General features: G+C 41.4%; 1 pseudogene; it reads left to right on the plus strand.

Moving 5' to 3' along the window:
• LOC101599619 overlaps positions 1 to 20,882 on the plus strand; it is a 32,926-nt pseudogene extending 12,044 nt beyond the window's left edge.
• The last annotated feature ends 2,168 nt before the right edge of the window (positions 20,883 to 23,050 follow it).

A 23,050-nucleotide genomic window follows, 5' to 3' on the forward strand; every position in this document is an offset into this window, starting at 1 on the left:
TTCTTTGAAGCCCACAAATGCATGAATGAGGAATGCAATGACAGCATGCATGGTTTGCTTCCACCATTTTTATTGGTTCTGAGGTATAAGCTTTTGTCCTCCATTGCTTTTATGACATCAGAGAGAAAAAGAGATTAGTATGGGCATATATTTTTCCCCTCACAAACTCTCCTCTCTGAGAAAGCCTCAGGGACCAGCAGATCAGCAAACTGTGCTTTGAGAACAGCTACTCTGTACATGTAAGAATACACTCTGTACAGCCTTACCTTCTGATGCTCAGGTTTCAAAAACACTGAAATTCCAGGAGCATGGCCTGGGGAAGGCAGGGAGGGGAAGGCAGAGTTGAAGGGAACAAGAGAACTTGATCAGACTGATAGTAAATGTGGCCACACTTACTTGAAAGGAGGAACTTGTTTATACCTGAAGATGACCACTAGAATGTAGAGATAAGATATAAATGTCCACCAATGCCATCTAGTAAAAGCTAAACATGATATTAAGTCTCCACTTGGGCAGCTTGGAGTCAAATTCAAGGTTCATATCTGGCTGCTGACTAGCATGTAAACAATGTGCTAGTTGGTAAGCTGAGACAAATGCTTAGCAATTATAGTTGGAACAAAATGGGGAAGGGTCTGAGGGAAGAGCGAAGTTTCAAACAATTGAATACAGCTGGGCACGTTGGCACACATCTTTGATCCCAGCAGTTGGGAGGCAGAGGTAGGAGGATTGCTGTAAGTTTGAGGCCAGCCTGAGACTACGTAGTGAATTTCAGGTCAGCTTGGGCTAGAGTGAGATCCTACTTTGAAAAACAAACAAAAAATACAGATAATATAAAGGCCACTAAAGTAACAACCAAACAAATCAGGTCTTGTGTATATAATAGAAAGATTAGTACTATACCATACTAACTGGCATCTGAGGCTATTTATGAACCTCATTCCTTGAAGAATCTTGTTTTGAAACCAGGAATGATATGTGCATATATATATTTTTCTGTTTTGTTTTTCAATTTTTGTTTTTCAAGGCAGGGTCTTGCTCTAGTTCATGCCGACCTGGAATTCACTTATGTCATCTCAGGGTGGGCTTAAATTCATGGCAATCCTCCTACCTCTGCCTCCCAAATGCTGGGATTAAAGGTATGCACCACTACATCTGGCCCTTTAAAATATTTTTATTTATTGGCTTAAGTATAGGGGTATATGAGAGAGGGAGACAGAGAAAGAGAGAGAGAGAGAATGAGAGAGAGCAAAAACATGGGTGCAACAGGACCTTTTGCCACTCCAAATGAACTCCAAATGCATGCATCACTTTGTATGTCTGGCTTTATTTGGGTACTGGGGAATCAAACCCAGGCCAGCAGTCTTTATAAGCAAGCACCTTTAACCACTGAACCACCTCTTCATCCCTGATATAAAAGTTTTAAAGACTATTCTATTCAGAAGGTTAAGATTGTTGGGGATACATGCCTGTACTCTCAGCACAGATGAAGCTCATGAGGTAGAGGATAGTTGGTCTACACAGAAAGTTCCAGGTCAGCCTGAGCCTTGTAGTCATACCTGTTCAAAAATAATCCACCCTCCCCCAAAACAAAGATTGACCTACTTTCTTGAACCAATTCAAAGATCTTATTTTGGTAATATTAACAACTTGACAAAAATTATCATTATTAGAATAGACATATGTAGAGCAGTGGTTTGCAAACTGTGATCTTCATAGCCTGAGATTCAGAGAGGATGGGTTATTACTGGAGAAAAGCCAGGCAGACAGGCTTGTGTCTCCTACACTCCTGTTTAGCTAAAGAAGTCCCATTTTTACCCCTGTTACTTATTAAACTTTCAGTAAGAATTCATTTATGTTAGTAGTAATTGTACCTATTACTATATATGACTGTTTGTATGCTATACTGATATATATTACTATATAATATATAAGTAATTATACATATTTTATATTATATATTTAATGCTTAATATTGTTTATATGTAAAACTGGTATATAATTATATTATCATACAATATTTAATATATTAAAATTTAAAAGGTCTAAAGAGCATCAAATTCAGTGTTTTTTCTGAATATGTAAAATCATTCTAAGGTACATATGCATAGTCCATTCCATAAAAAGTCATATACAAGGGTCAGTGCTTATTAACTAATTTTAAAAGTCAATTTAAGAGTGGGCATGAGCTGGGCATGGTGGTGCACACCTTTAATCCTGGCACTCAGGAGGCAGAGGTAGGAGGGTCACTGTGAGTTCGAGACTACCCTGAGACTACATAGTGAATTACAGGTCAGCCTGAGCTAGAGTAAGATCCTACCTTGAAATCCTCCCTCCCCCAAAAAAGAGAGGGTCACACCTCTGATCCCAGTATGTAGAAGGCCAAGGTGGGAAGTTTATGAGTTTGAGGCCAGGCTACACTAAATATGGACTTGTAGGCCAACCTGCTGAATTACAAGTTAAGACTGTCTTGAGAAAGCAAGCAAACAAAAACAAACACACAAAGAACAAGTCAATATAAGACCCTTTACTTCCAATAAGGCTAGACAAGAAATAGAACTTCATCATTTCTGGCAAAACAGCTAGGAAAGAATAGATATATCGCAAAAACATTCATGTTAAAGATATTGGAGAGCTTCAAAATGAAAGAAATTGAAAAAGCTAAAGTTCTAGAATTGAAAATGTCCTTTTTATGTGAAAAGAAACCATCATTTTCACTCCCCGAATGACATATTGGAATGTAGGGGAGTTGGAAGTTCATATCTATAATCCTTGCACCTGGGAAATTGAGGAATGAGGATAGACTCCAGAGAAACATCAGTTACAGAGCATATTTTGTCCACATCCCGCCCCCACAAGTGCTGGGGTAGACCACACAGAGAAGCTTGAACAGAGTGGAGTCACATGCTGTCTCATGGGGTTTAGGAGACAGAACCGTGCCAGAAGGAAGGAATGGGAACCACTGTATTCTTGTGTTCAATCTCAATGTCAAGATAATTAAAAACAGATGTAGTGTGGTTTAGCTGGTTCTACAACCCAGCCATGATAAAATAGCCTCTGTTGGGATTGAAACCAGCATCTCACACTAACTGTTCAATAGAAGAAATGATAAACCCCAACATATGTACAGGTTTACGTGATATGTGAAAAGACAGGAAAACATAACGGGAATCATGGATTAAAACAAACAACGAGAAGATTCAGGGACAATCTAAGTACTGGAGCTAGGAGATAAGACCTTAAACTAGATAATATAAACATGTTCATACAATAGAGGAAGAGATAGAGACAATATTGAGACAGATGGCTTAGAGAGTTGGAATGTATTTCAAAAATCAAATGGATATTCTATAACTGATATTTTCAACATCCAGTAATAAAAACTCACTCATTGAATAAACTTTTCAGCAGACTGGTTGGAACCACAGACATTATTTGACTTATCCGTAGAATATATTTTATATGAATCACAGAAATGAGACAGTATGTAGAGAACATAAGCAAGCATGTTGAACAGAGCCAAATTATATGATATGTACAATTAGGATCTCATGAAAACACAAGGTTAAGGATCAAGTAGAAACCCCATTTTACTTTTATTTAGTTTTTGCATGTGTGTTTGTATGTGTCATGTGCAATTATATGTGTACATGTGTTCTCTTCAGTGTGGGTATAAGGTGTGCACATGCACACGCACATGGAAGTTGGTGGTTGAATTAAAGACTCTTCTTTGATCAGTCTCCAGATTATTTACTGAAGCAAGGTCTCTCATTTGAACCTAGGGCTCACCAAGCTAGGTAGCTAGCTTGTCCCAAGGATGCCCAGTCTCTGCCTCCTTAGCAGTGGCATGAAAGGATCACAGGCTGGCCATCATGCTGCTCCAGTGCTTCTGGCGGGGGGGGTGGTTATGAACTCAGGTCCTCATGCTTGTGTGGCAAGAGCAATCTATACAATTTATTATACCTGATGGAAAATATCAACTCTCAGGTTGAGAAGCTTGACTAAACCCAGAGCAGGATAAATAAATAAAAAAACCAGGACTAGCTGTATTACAATATAACCAATAACCATAGATCAATAGGAAAACTTTCAGAAGCCAAAAATTATGCACTAACTTCTCAGTAGACCCTAAATGAAACTGGGGACCAAAAGCCAATCAAATGACAAATTCAGCGAGGAAGGGAGGGTGATTGTCAATTTAAAATACCATGTTCAATGAAAATATCCTTCAGAAATAAAGATATACTATTTAAAATTTTTTTAAAAAATATTTTATTTGTTTATTTATGAGAGAGAGAAAGAGAGAGAGGGAAAGAGAAGGAGACAGATAGAGAATGGGCATGTTAGGGCCTCCATCCACTGTAAATGAAATCCAGACGCATGGGCCACCTTGTGCATCTGGCTTATGTGGGTCCTGGGGAAATCAAACACAGGTCCTTTGGCTTTTCAGGCAATTGCCTTACCGGCTAAGGTATCTCTCAAGATCAGAAATACTATTTTTTAAATTTTATTTTATTTTATTAGAGAGTGAGAGAAAGAGGGAGAAAGAAGGAGGGGGAGAGAGAAAATGGGTACATCAGGGCCTTCAGCCTTTCCAAACAAACTCCAGACGCATGTGTCACCTTGTGCATCTGACTTATGTGGGTCCTGGAGAATCAAACCTGGGTCTTTTGGCTTTTCAAGTGAGCACCTTAACCGCTAATCATCCCTCCAGCCCTCTCACTTTTTAATGTTATCACTTTGGCAACACCTGAATTTTGGAAATGACACTTTCAGATCATGGTGTGTGTATTAAAAAACTAAATAGAAAAACAATAGTCATATATACATATATAATCTCCCTATCTGTCTCTACCTATCTTTCTGTTATGCCAGAGATTGGCATTTGAATGTAATTTTATCTTGAAAGGTATACAAATATAAAGAGTTTTGATTTTATTTGAATGGCAAAGTTTTATTTTAAATATTAGAAGTAGTTTTAAAAATCTAGTGTCAGAAAACAATAACATTAGCTCAATCTACATCCATGTTGTGTAGCCATTTCTTCTGAGTTGAAGCATCCTTCCTGGAGGGAGAAGGAAACCAAACTTTATAAGGCCTAGAAAGCTCCCCAACACCTTCTCCGAGGTTATACAAATAACAGTTGTTGAGTAGAGGAGACTCTGGTCTGCTGAGCTGTCTGGGTCATCATCAGTGCTGGAATGTGCTTCTCAGTGATGTAGCTGGCTTGTGACCCCTGTGTTCCTGGATGAAGCCCCTTGCCCACATTCCTGAAAGTAACTCCAATAAGCTCACCAGTTCATCAGACTTCACTTGGGTGAGATCTTTTTTTTTTCTTGATCTGTTGTTGGTGAATAGATATATTTGCTCACATCGTTACATGAAAAGTCACATGACACCTTAATTTTTGTTTCTGTATTGTGAGAGGAGACAGTAAAAGAATGGTTGCTCTGGAAAAATTAACTTGTTGGTGGCAGTTACATGGTATTGGAGTGAGCAAGATTATGTTGAGTTGAGGACTACTGGGCTCTGGCTGCAGAACTGGGGAAGAAGCAGTAGGAAAAGAACTGAATCAAGCAATATCTTGGGAAGTAGAATGAATTTCATTGGGATGAAAGCTAGATTATCTTAGTTTTATGTTTACTTATAATTATGGCCTTACTGTAGTTTCTAAAAATGGCTGCAACAAGATCTCCTATTGTGCATGATCCCTTAGAACCTTGCTATGTTTTTGTTCACTGAAAGGCAGAGAGTAATTCCATATGGATTTTGGATGAGTTTATACCTGACATGAAAAGAAAATGTGGATACCATATGACTTCAGAGATGAGGTAAGAAAACTCAAATCCTGACACTGTCCTGAGCTGCCAGGAGCACAGTCTGACTGCTTCAGGCTCCCATGTTATAAGGAACCCAGTTTAGTTCATATTCAGAAAGCACATGGCAGAACCTGAGGGTGTAGGGAGAGAGAGCTTCAGGCACATCTCTGCTGTCCCACCTGGCTGCAGTCTCATGAGAAACTTGGACCAGAGCCTTCATCCTTGCTGTTTTCAGGTACTAAGCTGTGGATGATTTATTAAGTGATAATTGCTAACCCAAATAAGGTGCTATTCTCACCTTGAATTATGTGTTCTTGCTTTATGCATTGGACATAAAAAGGATTTGAGAAGCTAATATTTGGTTTTCAGGTCTCACCATTCTTTTAATTTTTTTTTTTCCCATAGCTTGAAGAGAGAGCACCATATATAAAAGAGACCTATGGATACTCAAATTTAAATTGTTGCTCATTGACATATAATGAATGACTATTCACCTTCTCTTTATACTGGATTTACTGATTTTCTGTTATAAGAATGGGAGTTCCTGGCTTAATCTCCACACACAGCGTGGCTCCTGAAACCATGCACCCTATCAATTAATTCCATTGCTTTTGAGATGATGAACAGATACTAAAGCTTTCAGCATCTGAGGGCTATGATACAGAACAATATTTGATATGCATATGCATATCATGTGCATATAAAAACTTGAACTTTGAAACATACTTATTGGCAGATATTGAAAAATCACAAGCTCAGATGCAATCTGATTAAAGTGTTGGTTCCATCAGGCCTAAAGAAATCCAGATAACACTGTTTTGTTGCTCAGTATTGTGGTGGAAGTTTATGTTGCTACTATTGTATACATAACAAGGAATGATTACATCTCCTTAGCTTGGAGAGTGACATACAACCTTTTAATGAAATAATAATCATGGCAAAGCATAACTTTCTATAACTTCCTAGCGGAAGCTAATGGCTTCTTCTCCCCCAGTTTCTACAGAATAGACCATGTTTTAGTTTTGTCTTGGGATGTAGATTGGCATTTCCAAAGCCTAAACTAAAGGGATTCTGGATTGGTGTCCTTGCTGAAGAAACATTATTATTCATGTGCCTGTCTCCTATCAATATACAAAGAAAACAATATAAACCCAAGTTTGTTAGTACTTATTTGCAACTATTCCTAACACTCCTAATATTTTTCCTGTCACCTTTTTGATTTAGTTTATTTGAGCATTTGAGATATGCTTTGTTGATTTTGCTAGATTTAACATCAAAATAATTGTTTCCCTTGATGCTAACTACAGTAAATTTATAGGACCCAATGCAGAAGGGGAAGTATTATATGAACAACCACTACCTCAGGGAGCTTTTTTGTTTTAGCTGAATCTGTAGGCTACCGCAGATTTCCAGTTATGGTATGAAGAAGGAATTTAACTAGGAAGCAAATAAATAAGTAAAAATATTAAAAAATAAACTCAGAATTCTCAAAAGTATCCATTGGCTTTAGAAATCCACATTTGATGTTTCTGGTTGCTCTGCTCACTCCAATTGTGAATTTAGAAAATAAATACTACACTGTACCAATGTTGTTGTTTTAGACCATGTGTAGTGCAATTAAATTTGCTATTTTCTGACCATACTTTCTGATCAAGGAACTAAGAAGGATGTCATGGAGCATATTTTTAAAGAGAATAAAGAGAGCACTGTCCATGGGTGACCCATCACCTCAAATTTGGCTCCATATCTGTGTACCTGTTCTGTGATGAGGAACTCCTGGAAAAGAGAAAATAATATAAAACAATAATTTTCTTTTGCTCACCTGTAGTTTGTTAGCTCAGAAATGATTAAATGAGTAATGAGTCTTGGTATATTTTTCAGTTTTTGGTCATATTTACTCACTTAATCCTTCCAAATACATCTTTCTTTTATTTGTTAGCTTAAAACTCTTTTTGATTTCTTTCTCTTTTCAGAATTCTCAGTCTAAAAATTATGCAAAACATTTATATTTTCCATTGCTTATCCAAGCACCAAAAGTAAGAGGCTTTATGGGAGGCTAGTGTCAAGAAAATAGGTGTGAGGTAGTTAAATATGAAATTTATGGTCTAGCTGGGGTATTAATTCTCAGAAGTGCCTGAAAGTCCAGGCTTTAGGTATACTGTGCACTGTAAAAAACACCAAAATGTCATTTATACCTAGAGACAGAATTGTTTTATTAATTAATGATTAATATTCATGAAGAGCATGCTCTGGGTCAGGTCATGAACAGTTGCTATGGATGTAAAAATGAATAAAGCATGGTCCCTTATAGTGCTTAGTTAATGACTTAGAGTGAAACACAAGTATCAAATCCATTTCACTGTGCATCTGAGTTCACATGTGACACCTACTCTAAAATTTCCCAATGCATTAGATGATTTTCTTTAAAAGTTTTCCTGATGTTTTATGGCCATGACTTTGGAAATAGACACTTCTGAATTTTGATATCTGTAAGAATTCTTTGCTTTTTGTATTAGTTACTTTCTCATTGCTAGGACAAAATACTTGACCAGAAGCAACGTAGGGAAGAAAGAGATTATTCTAGAGGAAGGAAGCCATGGCAGGAACAGAGAACTGGCTCTCACATCCTCAGGCCAAGCAGAGGGATAACAGGAAGTGGGGCCCATCCCAGTGACTCAGTTTCCCCAGCAAGGCTCCTCCTCCTACAGGTTCCACAACCTTCCCAAGCAGTGCCACCAGCCGTGGACCAAGTGTTCAAAAACATGAGCCTATGAGGGCATTTTATGTTCAAACCACAATATCCGTTTAATGAGATCATTCTCATGAAGATATAACTATGATATATATTTTAATCTTAAAAAATTGTGATAGTTCCACATCTTCTACCTTCAGCCTCTATCCCTTTATCCCTTTCATCTTATAGTAAAACTCTTTAAAAGTGTTTCTTTTAAAAAATATTTGTGATTATTTATTTTCAAGGAAAGAGAAAGAGAGAGAGAGGGGGTGGGGGAGGAATGGGCACACCAGGATCTCCTACTACTGCAAATGAACTCCAGACACATGAGCCACTTTGTGAAATTGCTACCAGAGAATCAAACCCAGATGGTTAGGTTTTGCAAGCAAGCACCTTTAACAGCTGAGCCATCTCTCCAGCCCAGAGTATTTTCTATATTTATATTTTATGCTTCTTCTTTGCTTATCACATCTATCTAATTAGGATTCTATTCCCAATCTTCTATAAATTTCACTCTTCTCAAGGTCGATGACCTCCATGCTGATGAATCCAATGGCCATTTTTCAAGTCTTCCTCTTTGCTCACCTGTCTGCAATGTTCTATTCTATGCAGTGACTACTCCTGTCTCTTGGCTTTGAGACACATTTTCCTGGTTTTCTTCTTGTGGTGGCTTCTGCACTGGAGATCTATAAATACCGCATCTTAAATTCTTACCACTGAAGCTCTCTAAATCATTTTTATTGGTATTCTTTTGTAACTACACATGATTAGTATGCAATCACATCTGGTTTATGACTTTAAGTATCATCTATACTTTGATAACTCTGATTTTTTATCTTTATTTGGGAACTCACCTTTGAAATTCAGAAAGGCATATGTGTCTATTTAAATATTACACTTGGTCTTTTTGGTCCTGAGAACAAGGATTCCAATGTAAGATACTTATTTCAGATGTGGAAGAGATCTCAATTAGGAAGTGAGAGAGCAAGACAAGGAATGGAAGATGATGTGTGATGGTTAATCTTAATGTCAAAGTGATTGGATTGAGAAGTTCCTAGGAAATTACTAAAACATGTCTTTGGGTATTTCTATGAGGGTATTTCTAGAGAGGACTAAGGGGGAAGACCTTTCCTAATATGAGTGGTTCCATGACCTAATTTGGGAATCTGGATGGAATAAAAGGGGAAAAACAAGGATGCTTGTGAGTGCAGTTGCAATCTCTCTGGCTCCTGGTCACCAGAATGTGAGCTTCTCTACTTTGACATGCCCTCCCTACCATGTCGAACTGAAATCTCTGAAACTATGATCTTAAATTATTCTTAACACCCTCGAGTCATCTATAATTGTTATTATTATTATTAATATTATTAATGTGGGATTTCAAGGGAGGGTCACGCTCTAGCCCAGGCTGACATGGAATTAACCATGCAGTTTCAGAGTGGCCTTTAACTCACAGTGATCTTCCTTGAGTCATTTTCTAGGTGTTTTGTTACAGCAACAAAAATGTGACTTTACAGTCACTTGTACATAGAGGGATGACTGGGACTTAATCACATGGAGAAATTCTAGGAAGTAGTCCAGAAAACAGACCTTTGATTTAATCTACTCAGGGATCAAAGAAGCAGAATTAATTGTACTCCACATTCTTATAGAAATTGTTTAATGCTGGTTTCCAGTTACTTTTGGTTTACAGCCGTGGGAAGAGTACCTTCAGGGGGTGGGGGACACACATGCAAGTGATACACACTTTGATAATTGAAAGTCAGAAATTCTCATTGAAAGGGTTTAAGATGACTGACATGGATGAGCTATACATGGAAACACAGTGTCTCAAATGTTTCCTTTCTCTTGCCATACTAAGCAGACCAACTTTGCAGCCTTCTCTGTTCCTTTGGCTCCATGCTTGAGCTTTACTAGTAATCCATCTATTTTCTTGTCATCTACTCAAACAGGCGTGGTCCAAGCCCTGCCATCTTTTGCCTGGGTTACTACAAGGACTTCCTGCTTGGTTTCTTCAGTTTTACCTTTCCCCTTTGTCATGTGTCTTCCACCCAGCAGTCATAGAGATCCTTTCAAATTGTGTCACTCCTCAGTTCACAACTATCTTGGCATGGCATCCCCTCTGGCTGTTTGCTCCCTCTCTGTAACCAATTACTTTCCCCACCACTTCTTCCTTTCTGTTGTGATTTGAGTGTGGAATATCCTCATGGGCTGTGTCCACCAGGCGGTGATGCTGTTTTGGACAGCTGTGGAACTTGTAGGAGGTAGAGCCTCAGTGAAGGGAGTGGATCAGTGGGGACTGGGATTTTATAGGTCAGCCCCTATTTCCTGTTGGCTCTCTGCTTTCTGACTCTGGACCTGCTGTAACCAATTGCCTCCTGCTCCTGATATTATGTTTTCCCTGATGTGATGGATTGTGTTCCCTTAAGCTAGGAGTCAAAAATAAACTTTTCTTAAGTTACTTCTTGTCAGGTATTTGGTCACAGCAACAAGAAAAGTGACTAGTACACTCCAAATTCATTTTTTTTTTTTTGTGTATCAAACATGATTGACATTTTGGGGGAATGTTGCTCAAAATTGTTTCAGCTTGCTTCCTGCTGAAACCTGTGTGTCCATTCCTTCTTCCTCACTGGTTTTTATTGAAAAATCACCTAGGCACCGGGGCCTTCCCGGATATCCTAATATCTCAACCATACACTGCATACATTTCATGCTCCATTTTCTGTATTTTGTTACTTGCTCATAGTATACAATTTATTTTATATGTTACCTCATTTATTGCCTATTTCATTTGTGAGGGCAGGCATTTTTGTATGTTTTGTCTACTGTTATAGCATATAAGTTACCTATTTTGCTGAATGCAAATTTTACATTTTTTTTCAAGGTAGGGTCTTGCTCTAATCCAGGCTGACCTGGAATTCACTATTTAGTCTCAGGGTGGTCTTGAACTCATGGCTATTCTCTTACCTCTGCCTCCCAAATTCTGGGATTAAAGGTGTGTGCCACCACAGCCTGCCAACTTTACATATATTTATAGAGTATATATTGTCATATACCAGAACTTGGCACCCAATAACATCTCAGTAAGCATGGTAGTCACTTGTTTGAGGACCGGGGACATGCATGGGCATTAGAGCTGAACACATGAGACCCCTATTGAAGGACTAAAACTCCCCTGGACCTAGAAGGCCTTGAGAAACAAAAGCGACCCAGGGCATTCCACTCCAGACAAATTCACCGAGGCAGCTTGCTCTGACTCATTCCAAGAAAAAAAAAAAAAAAAGAAACCACAAACAGCTCCTGCTACTCAGTTACTTGTCTACTCCCCCCAGACTGTGCCTGGCTCCACTCAGATTCTTCAGACTGCGCTCTCAGAAGCTTGACTCCATCCCCCACTCAGGGCTTCAGCCTCCATCCTTTGGGAAGCCTGCGACCCCTTCTTCCCTCCCCGAAATGCTGGATTGCATGAGTTTGGTGGCTTGTTTGTGGAGACTGAGGAAATTCTGACCAGGGATATACCCTGGTGAATATCTGAAATCCCTTTCTAAGCTCAACCGGGACTCTGACCACCCTTTAGGTAACCCACTGGGTCACCCCTTTACCTTTCTCTCCCTTTTTCCCTTCAACTTTTGAACTCCAGACAAGAGGCCATTCACTATTTGACCAACTTTCATCCCACATCCTCATCACATTCTGGCCTTCAGGACAAGGTACATCCTCTCAGTCTGCAGTGGATGGCGGTCTGGGTTTCAGACCCTAAAATTGCAGGAGTTCCTCACTCTTTCCCTCTGTCCATGAATGATTGGAGGCTCTGGGAGCCCCTCCCCACAACTAACTTGTCCACCAGACACCTCAAGAATTACAAGTGTAGGGATGTTCCCTCCAAATTCTTGGGTCTCTCCTCAGCTCTCCATAAGCCTTGGAGTTGTCTGTGGTTGTGGGACTAGCCAATCAGTTTATTCTGTGTCCTACAAATTATATATTGTCTTTTCCAGGGCTGGAGAAATTGCCTAGTGGTTAAGGCATTTGCCTGCAAAGCCAAAGGACCCAGGTTCGATTCTCCAGGTCCCACATAAGCCAGATGCACAAGTGGCACATGCATCTGGAGTTCGTTTGCAGTGGCTAGAGACCAGGGCATGGCCATTCCTTCTCTCTATCTCTGCTTGAAAAAAAAAAAAAATTAAAAAATATCTTTTCCAAAAGACACTCCATTGGCATGTCTCAGAGATAATTTAAAGGAACTCTAACTGAGCTCCTACCCACCAAATTACCAGAACTTTCTGTTTCCTGGACAATGGCTGCACTGGCCAGATTTGTTACTTTCATTTTCAACATTATCACTGATCTGGATAACTTTCTGCCATGCCATGGTAAATAGTCCAAGGTTCCCTACATCCAAGGCTTCTTTGCCCTCTGCTCCCACTCCTCCTTTTGTGTCCCTTGCTCCACTTATCAAATTCCTCTTTGCCACCAGAAGCCTTCTGGAGCTTTCTCTTAATGAAAGTCTTCCCCAGACCTACCTTCTTTTGACCTAGCAGACGTACATCCTCCTTACAATCGCTCCATACCTCCTAACCCTTCATCTAACCTCCTATCTACACCCACCTCCTTCCAACTCCCTTCCAATCCTCCTGCTTCTCTACCTCAGCCCTCTGAAACTCTCACCCTTACTATGTACACCCCTCTTCCTTCTCTTTCTCCCCTTCCTTCCTCACCCCACACTAGATCATGGGGAGGACCAATGAAGGGGGAGTCATGAGAGGTTTCCTCTACGTGAGGTAGCAGGGAGAGACAGACCCACAGGCATCCATGTTCCCTTCATTTGTTTTGCTGTTGTTTATTTTTATTTATTTGAGAACGACAGACAGAGAAAGAAAGAAAGAGGGAGAGAGAGAGAGAGAGAGAGAGAGAGAGAGAGAGAGAGAGAGAGAGGGAGAGAATGGTGTTCCAGGGCCTCCAGCCACTGCAAAGGAAGTGCATCTGGCTAACATGGGTCCTGGGGAATTGAACCTCAAACCAGGGTCTTTAGGCTTCACAGGCAAGCGCTTAACTGCTAAGCCATCTCTCTAGCCCCCTTCATTCTTATTGAAATGGACTCAATTAAACAAAAATTGGGGTCTTTTTCCCAGAATCCCTTCCACTAAGAGATCTTTCTGAGGCTTACCCGAACCTACTCCCTCATTTGGAGGGATGTTTTTAACATTTTAAACTCAGTTCTTACCCATGATGAAAGAGAACATATTTGGAAGGCAAACCCATGCTCCTGCCAATAGGCTCAACCAAGAAAATCCCCAATCTCCCCCTGGATGAGGCAGTTCCACTGACAGACCCTAGTTGGAACTACCAAGTGGGAGACTAGGCCTCAGCCCACCTGCAGCTTATGGTGACCTAACCAACCGAGGGGATGCATCAAAATGCTTGTGGTAGAATTAATTTTGACAAGTTAAAGGAAGTAACTCAAGGCTTCACTGAAAATCCTTCTCTTTTACTCAACCATCCATCCAAAGCTATTACAAAATTCTCTAAAGGGGATGTAAATTCCCATGAAGGCACCTTACTTTTTCACATTCATTTCCTGGGACAGTCAGCTCCTGACATCAGGCGCAAACTCCAATGTCTCAAAAATGGTCTTATGACTCCTGAGACTTGGCTTTCAAAGTCTTCAATGGCAGAGAGGGAGAGGCCAGAAAAGGAAGAGAAATACTGAGAACAAAACAGAAAAGTATGCCAAGCTGATTTTCAGTTCTTGGCCACAACTCTATGGTCCCAGTCAATGCCTTTACCATCAATTGCTAGTAATTGAGGACAGCTTTCCATCCCTGTTTTTAAAAATTATTTTTTGTTCATTTTTATTTATTTATTTAAGTGTGTGTGTGTGTGAGAGAGAGAGAGAGAGAGAGAGAGAAAGAGGCAGATAGAAAGAATGGGCCCGCCTGGGCCTCCAGCCACTGCAAATGAACTCCAGACGCATGCGCCCCCTTGTGCATCTGGCTAACGTGGATCCTGGGGACTTGAGCCTCAAACCAGGGTCCTTAGGCTTCACTGGCAAGCACTTAACCACTAAGCCATCTCTCCAGCCCCATCCTTGTTTTTAATGTAACCAAACTGGCCACTGGGCAAAGGAATGCCCTAATCTCTGCCCTCCCCCCTACCCCCGCAACCAAGGCCTATCTCATCTGTGGACATTGGGGACATTGGAAAATGAATTGTCCGATTAACCACTCTTGATGTTCCTCTGGCATCAACATCAGCACTCCATCATATGCCTTATTCCAATGATGGGACCCAAGTTCCTAGCCCCAAGTCAAGTTAACATCTGGTTCATTGGAACTCAGTGTACAAGGCATAGTGGCTGATGATGAGATCTCTTTCATCTTGGATACTGGGGCCTCTTATTCTTTACTTACCTCCTGACAGGGACAGACACTTTCTACTAAGATCCTTATTACTTATATAAGACACCTCATAACCCTCACTGTACTTTACCTGTCCTCTGTGGATTTGGAGCCTTAATTTTAACACACTAATTCATTGTTATGCTTCAATACCTCCTCCCGCTCCTTGGCAGAGATCTATTATCAAAACTCAGAGTCTCCCTGCATATACTCCTTTTAAAAGCAACCACTGTTTCCTTCCTACATATGGACTCAAACCCATCACAGATCTGTTCTCAAACTGTTGCCTCCCTGCTACACTCTGACAACCCTGTAATACGGGATGCCTTTCACCATGACATCATCTCCCATCACCCTCCCATCCTCATAACCCTCAAAGACCCTTCTGCCTATGTCTTCCAAGACCAATACCCTCTGCCTCCTCCCATACACTGGGTACTGAAACCTATTTTTTAGTGCCTACTCTCAGTTTCTCTGCTCATCCCTATTCATTTACCTCATAATATTCTCATTATAGGCATTAAAAAACCCAGTGGGTCCTATCACTTAGTCCAGGACCTCTGAAAACTAAACCATGCTATCATTCCCACTTTTCCATTGTTGCCAACTGCTATGTGCGTCTTTCCTCCATTTCCTCTTCTTCAAAACACTTCTCTGTCTTTGACCTCAAGGATGCCTTCGTTTTTAAAAAGTTTTTTGTTTATTTTTATTTATTTGAGAGCAACAAACAGAGAGAGAGAGAGAGAGAGAGAGAGAGAGAGAGAGAGAGAGAGAGGGAGAGAAAATGGGCACACCAGGGCCTCCAACCACTACAAATGAACTCCAGACGTATGTGCCCTCTTGTGCATCTGGCTAACGTGGGTCCTGGGGAATCGAGCCTCAAACCAGGGTCTTTATGCTTCACAGGCAAGCGCTTAACCACTAAGCCATCTCTCCAGCCCAAGGATGCCTTCTTTAGTATCCCCTTACATCCCAAGTCAAGACTACTCTTCACCTTCACCCGGGAAGATCCTGCAACCCAGAAACAACTGATCTAGACAGTCCTACCTACATTAAGGACAGCCCTCACTATTTTGGCCTGGCTCTACAACAAGACTTAGCCACTCTAGATGTCAAACCTAGCTTTCTGCTTCAATATGTAGATGATCTCCTATTATGCACTCCTTCCAAAGACACAAACTTAACCCACACTACCCTACTTGTAAATTCATTGGCATCCTGGAGATATAGAGCCTTCTGGGATAATACCCAAATCTGCAAAATCTCTATTCTTTACCTCGGAACTCTCAATCTCACAAGAAGGGAAAGCCATTCCAACCTCCAGAATTAAAGACCTCATTTATTTCTCCCTACCCCCGACCAAATGTGAATTGCATGCATTGCTTGGTCTCTTCAACTTCTTCCGTATCTGGATTCCAAACTTCTTTCTCATAGCCCACCCCCTATATGAGGCCACCAGGGGATCCATTGATGAGCCACTTCTGTCCACTAAATCGCTCCAAGCCCCCATGAACCTTCTCACACAATCTCTATGCACAGTCTCTACCCATTTCCTACACAACATAAACTTTTCCCTTTTTCTACACATCAACAAGATCAAGTCCTGGCCATCCTCTGTCAAAGAGGAGGTGACACTCTTTGTCCCCAGCTTACCTCTCCAAACAATTAGATATGTTCACACAGTGATAGCCTTTGTGCCTCCAGACCCTTGTCCTCTTGTCCCTGAAGCCAACAGTATATCCCTCCACAGCCCTCTGTACATTTTCATCTCCCAATATTTAAAAGATCTCTTAAGTCATTGAGCCTTTCTTTCTCTTCACCCTTTCCACATCCAGACACTCCATGCTTATCTTCTTGAACCCAGTCTTACTTTGATCAATCCCCACACTTAAATCCTGATATTCTCTTACCTACCACACATTCTGCAATGTTACTTGATCCCCTTATCCATACCTGCACAGAAGTCTTGGACCTTTCTTTAAATCTGTTCTCACATATTCATGACATCCCCTTACCTAATGTACCTGACTGGTTCATTGATGGTAGAGCCGTTAAACAGGAGCCCTTTATAAGAGGCTATAACACCCTCCAGAGTGACCCTTAAGACCCATATCACCCACAAATAAAAGCAACAAATCCCTTATCTCCCCATACCACTTCACACTGAGGCTGAATTCATTGCTTTGACTTAGGCACTTACCTGGGTGACTGTTCACCGTGCTAACATCTATACCAATCCCAAATATGCCTATAACATTGTACGCTCAAACATTCTCATCTGGGCAGAAAGGGACTTCCCCACACAAAAGGGATTCCCCAACATCAAGTCATTCTTGAACTCTTAGACTCAGCCTTATTGCCCACCCAAGCAGCTATCATGCATCGTAAAAGTCATCAACCAAACAATAGATATCTTTTTTCAGCAAATGAAGCTGGCACTCTCACTCATGAGATGGCTTTCACCTACCTGAACAGTCACTGGAATGAGCTTTCACCCTTCCTCCACCCTTTGGAAATAATCCTAACCCTTTGCTCTTAGCCTAAAGCACAACCCACCGTATCTCTGACCACCCATTCAACAGATGCTTTCATATCATCGCTGTTCCATTCTGCTGACAACACCTTGCTGTCCTTCCTTCGGGGCTTAGATAACCTCACTCCTGAAGATAAGCTTTTCTTCAGAATCTAACTGTTGCCTGTGCTGTCTGCCAAAAAAACAACCCCAAGTCCAACATATGTCCTCCCCAGTTCCCAACCCACCAAATGAGAGAGGCCTCCACCACCATGGACTGGCAAATAGACTTTACCCATAGATAGAGGCTGAAGGTAGATGCTTTTGATATCTCTCAGTTTTTATTGACACTCTTTTGGGGATGGGTGGAAGCCTTCCCCACTACAAACAAAAGAGCTTCCATCATTGCCAAGCTCCTCCTTACTGAAGTAATCCCCCTATTTGGCTTGCCTTTCTTTTTACAATCTGATAAACTTTCTGAATTTATCTGCCATCACTCAACCTTCATATACTGTGGAAGTTTCATATCCCCTACCATTCCCAATCCTCTGGGAAAGTAGAATAGACCAATCGTTCTCTCAGAGAAATCCTGATTAAACTAATCTTGGAATTGAAGTTAGACTGGATTAAACTCTTACCTCTGGCTCTCCACTGTCTTCACGTTCTTCCCCCAAACCTATCAACATCAGGACACTTATCACCCTCCTCTCCCCAGGACTCCTTCCTACAGATTCCTATCTGCCCTCTACCCTTGCTCAAGTCTTTCTCTCCTTTTTCAGGATGGAGTTATGGAAGACTGCAGACTCAAAATTTCCCACACCTATCCCTAATGCATCCTCCCCTCCCTCCAAGTTGGTGACTAGGTCTATGTCTCTCCTCCAAGCACCCACTCTTCCTTATAGCCTAAATGGCAAGGATCTCATAAGGTCATCCTCCTTACTCCTACTGCTGCTAAACTCTAAAATCTTGCCCCTTTGTTTCATGTCTCACACCTTTAAAAGTTGCCTCACTCCCATTCCTCCACCCCACTGGGACCTACCAAACTCAAAACCTCCTGCCTTCAATTGATTCCTGAGGAGATAGCCAAGAGCTCCACTGATATGTGCTTCCTTTAATATTACCACTTCCTAACTGATCTAGAGGACATATGGCTGATACCATGATCATCCACATTTTTTAAAAAATTATTTATTTATTTATTTGAGAGTGACAGACACAGAGAGAAAGACAGATAGAGGGGGAGAGAGAGAGAATGGGCGCGCCAGGGCTTCCAGCCTCTGCAAACGAACTCCAGATGCGTGCGCCCCCTTGTGCATCTGGCTAACATGGGACCTGGGGAACCGAGCCTCAAACCGGGGTCCTTAGGCTTCACAGGCAAGCGCTTAACTGCTAAGCCATCTCTCCAGCCCGATCATCCACATTTTTGACCAGCTACTCAAGGCCACTGAGATCCTTTGGTTATAAGGAATGTTTACAAGGAATGTTTATGTCTTTAGAACTCACCAGACTGAATTCCTCACCCTCACCCTCCATGTTGCTCTTTATGGGGAATGAGCATGCTTTGCCCCTCTTCCCTCTCAGCCTCTCCCTCATTACCACTTCCTCTACCTCACTACCAATTCTTACCATTGGCTTTATCACAGCCACCCTCTCCTCTGACTGGCCTCGTCCTGAAAACATAACACTCATTCTTTTATTTTGTTTATATTTCACCATTATCTTAATTACAAAATATCACTCATTTTTCTATCCATCTTATTCCTCCTACCAGTCCCTGTTCTTTCAACAACCACCACAAACTAGTCCTGGAAGCCACTTTCCATAAATCCTGAAATTATCAACAAAACCTTGTGCCAGACTCACAGCCCCTGTCTTTGTTCACTTCAGTGGTGCTGGCATTTTGGCAATTTATGGCTCTTCCCCAGCACACAACCTTGCTGAACCACTAAACCATGCCCCACTTCATACTAGGGGAGTATTGCTGACTTCTGCACCTATGGTCATGGCCCCAAATCAGAATCAGAATGTGGAGGTGAATCTTGGGCCTTCCTCTAGTGTTGGTCTTGTGCAGACACCCCATACAGAACAATATTCTCAAGGAATTATCTGGGAATTTCCATGGTTGACCCTCTCAACTGAGGAGTCTGCAACTTCCGTTTAAGATGGACTTGAAAAAGGGACTGGCACTGGTGGGGATACAACCCTCTTAGAACCCTCAAGCTAGAAATAAAGACAGTCAACAGCTCCCTCCTTGTTAGCAAAACTAACAACCTGGCCCCCTGGGCCTCCCCAACCAAACTCCTATAAACAAAACTCTTCCCCCCATCTTGATCTCCCTCTCATACAAATGTTAGCTCTAGCCAATACCAGCCATGATCTCCTCAAACAAGCTGACCTAGGTCACAGCCTGGGACTGTGGGATTTGCCTCAGAGTGAGCCAGATCTCTTATATTGGAATGGGGCTGTCTAACCTAACCTTGCCTAATAATACTAAATGCAGCACCTGTCTCACAGGACACCCCCATTCAAGTTATTGGGGAATCAGAAGGTGTTGTCTCACTCATATACTCATCAGTTCCATGTCTCCCAATGGCACCTACTTTACCTACTCTGGGGGTCTTTTTACTTCCAGGCTTAGACGTGCTCCTGGAAGATGATATCAAACAATACATACAGCCACTGAACAGAAAAATGAGATCTTGGCCAGACGTTCTTTGTAGAGAGTTGCCGAGGTTTCCTGCTTCAGCAGTGCTTGAATGGAACCCGCACTACAGCTGGCTGCTCACAGTCAGAGCCCTTTGCCACCACCTCACAGAGTCCTTGGATCACCCCAAGGCCTCTGCTGCAGCAGCTCCAGCACCGCTCGTCCAGCCACTGCCACGACCACCACGTCTCCCTCACAGGTGTCAGAGCTACCAGCAGGACTCGGAGGCTGCCATCAACCGCCAGATCACCCTGGAACTGTACGCCTCCTACATCTGTCTATCCATGTCTTACTATTTATTGACCATGATGACGTGGCTCTGAAGACTTTTGCCAACTACTTTCTCGCCAGTCTCCTGAGGAGAGGGAGCATGCTGAGAGATTGACGAAGCTACAGAGCCAGCGAGGAAGCAGAATCTTCCTGCAGGACATCGAGAAACCAGACTGTGATGTGTGGGCAAGCGGGCTGAACGCAATGGAGTGTGCATTACACTTGGAAAAACGTGTGAACCAATCACTACTGGAAGTGCACAAACCGGCCGCTGACAAAGATGACCCCCACTGTGTGACTTCACTGAGACCCATTACATGAATGAGCAGGTGAAATCCATCAATGAATTGGGTGATCATATAACCAGCTTGTGGAAGATGGGAGCCCTGAATCCGGCATGGTGGAATATCTCTTTGACAAGCACACTCTGGGAGACAGTGATGAGAGCTAAACTGACATCTCCAAAGCCGTGGAGTAACTCCCCTGGTCACCAAGGCAGTGTATGCATGTTGGGGTTATCTTTACCTTTTCTAAAAGTTGTACCAAAGCATCTGCTTAAGGCCTTTACTTTGTACTATTCCTTCAAATAAAGACATTTGGTACCCTCACCCCCAAAAAAGAAAAATAATGAGACCTCCAATACTGATTCCCTGTACTTCTAGGGGTGGCTATCACTGAAGGCATAGGGACAGGAGCAGCTGTTACCCACATGCAAGATTCCAACACAGCCAACTAACATACCAAATCAAAACAGACCTCTCTCTAGTCAACAAATCACAATAACCCTCCCAAACCAACTCAACTCCTTCACTGAGATGATCTTTGAAAACAGGATCGGGTTTGACCTCATAACCTCCCAAAATGGGAGAATCTGTGATATTTCTGGGAGAAAAAAATATTACTATTATGCTAACCAATCAGGTATAGTTAGGGAAAATGCTAAACAACTCCTGGAAAATATTAAAACCAAATATGAACCTAATAATCTCAATGGAAAGACACATGGTTCTCCTGGAGCCCTTGGCTCTCCCCCTTCCTGGGTTCATTATCATACTATTAACGCTTTCCTTTGGAACTTGCCTATTCAGATGCCTTACGGGAATTTCTCCAGGAGAGACTATGAGCCTTTACTTAACAACTCCGAGTTCTTCATGAGTACTGCATAACGATCCTGATAGGGCTGGACTATCTGCTCTTTGCTCGACTACTACGCAGGACCCTCTCCCTAAGAACTGATGTCCCCCTCCAGCAGGAAGTGGTCTGAGCTCAATCTAGTCACCCATCACAATTATTTTAAATCTTCTCAGAGTCCACATATGAACTACTAGAACTCCCCTGGATCCAGAAAACCTTGAGGAACAAAAGCTATCCAGGGCATTCAGCTCTTGATAAACTCACTGAGGCAGCTTGCTCTGACTCATTCCTAGAAAAACCACAGGCAGCTACTGTTACTTAGTTACTTACCTACTCCCCCCACATGGCACCTGGCTGCTTTTCAAACTGCAACCTTATAAGCTTGACCCTGTCCCCAGCTCAGGGCTTCAGCCTCCATCCCACAGAAAGGCTATGCTTCAAAAAAAAAACAGTCTCTGTCTGTTGAATCAAGTCCTGTGTGCATTCTCTTTTACTCTCCTTACAAGTATGGCTTTTAAAGTTGAGGCATTTGGAAGCCAGACAAACTAAAATTCTGAAGCTTGTCCCGTGTGTTCCAGTACCTCCTCCAGATAGCTCTTAATGGCACACCTGCCATTGATTCTCGTTCTAACCACTCCAGGTCTTTGTTGTGCCATGAGCTTTTGTTTCATAAAATAAAGGAAAAAAACAAAAACAACTCTTTTTTTAAAAAATTTTTATTAACATTTTCCAAGATTATAAAAAAATATCCCATGGTAATTCCCTCCCGCCCCACCCCCACACTTTCCCCTTTGAAATTCCATTCTCCATCATATTACCTCCCCATTACAATCATTGTAATTACATATATACGATATCAACCTATTAAGTATCCTCCCTTCCTTTCTCTTCCCTTTATGTTTCTTTTTAAACTTACTGGCCTCTGCTACCAAGTAACAACTCTTGATATGAGGATAAATCAATTTCTACTAGCTGGTTTAGGTAGCATCAGAATTTAGTAAGGTGTATTTATTTTCATTGCCTTCAAGTTAGCTATTGTAATCTTTTTCTCCAAATATAATCTCAGACAACAAGGAGGAACAAAAATTTGCTCAAATAAAATTATAATCTCAGGAAGATATTTAAATTTTACCTTTCTAAAAGCAAACTTAAAATTTATGAAAATAGTCCAGACTTAGAAATCCTTATTAAGCGTTGATTGCTGAATGAATGGTGTGAAGGAATCTCTTCTGTTACTGCTTGATATGTGTGGCCAGAGCCACAAAAACTGGCTCACTTCAATTGTAGACTAATGTAACACCAACGTGAATTACTTTACTCTGACCTATGATCAAAAGACTCATCTTACCCTTTCCCTTAAACCTTTTGTATTCCAACTCCTTTGGTATTCAAATTTCACCCTGTCATCAGCACCACAAAATGCTTTCTATTTGTCCATGTAAATGAGCTGCATTGAAGAGCTAGTTAAAGATCCACTCAAGCACT

This window comes from Jaculus jaculus, chromosome 1 (assembly GCF_020740685.1).
Source record: "Jaculus jaculus isolate mJacJac1 chromosome 1, mJacJac1.mat.Y.cur, whole genome shotgun sequence".
Lineage (NCBI taxonomy): Eukaryota > Metazoa > Chordata > Mammalia > Rodentia > Dipodidae > Jaculus > Jaculus jaculus.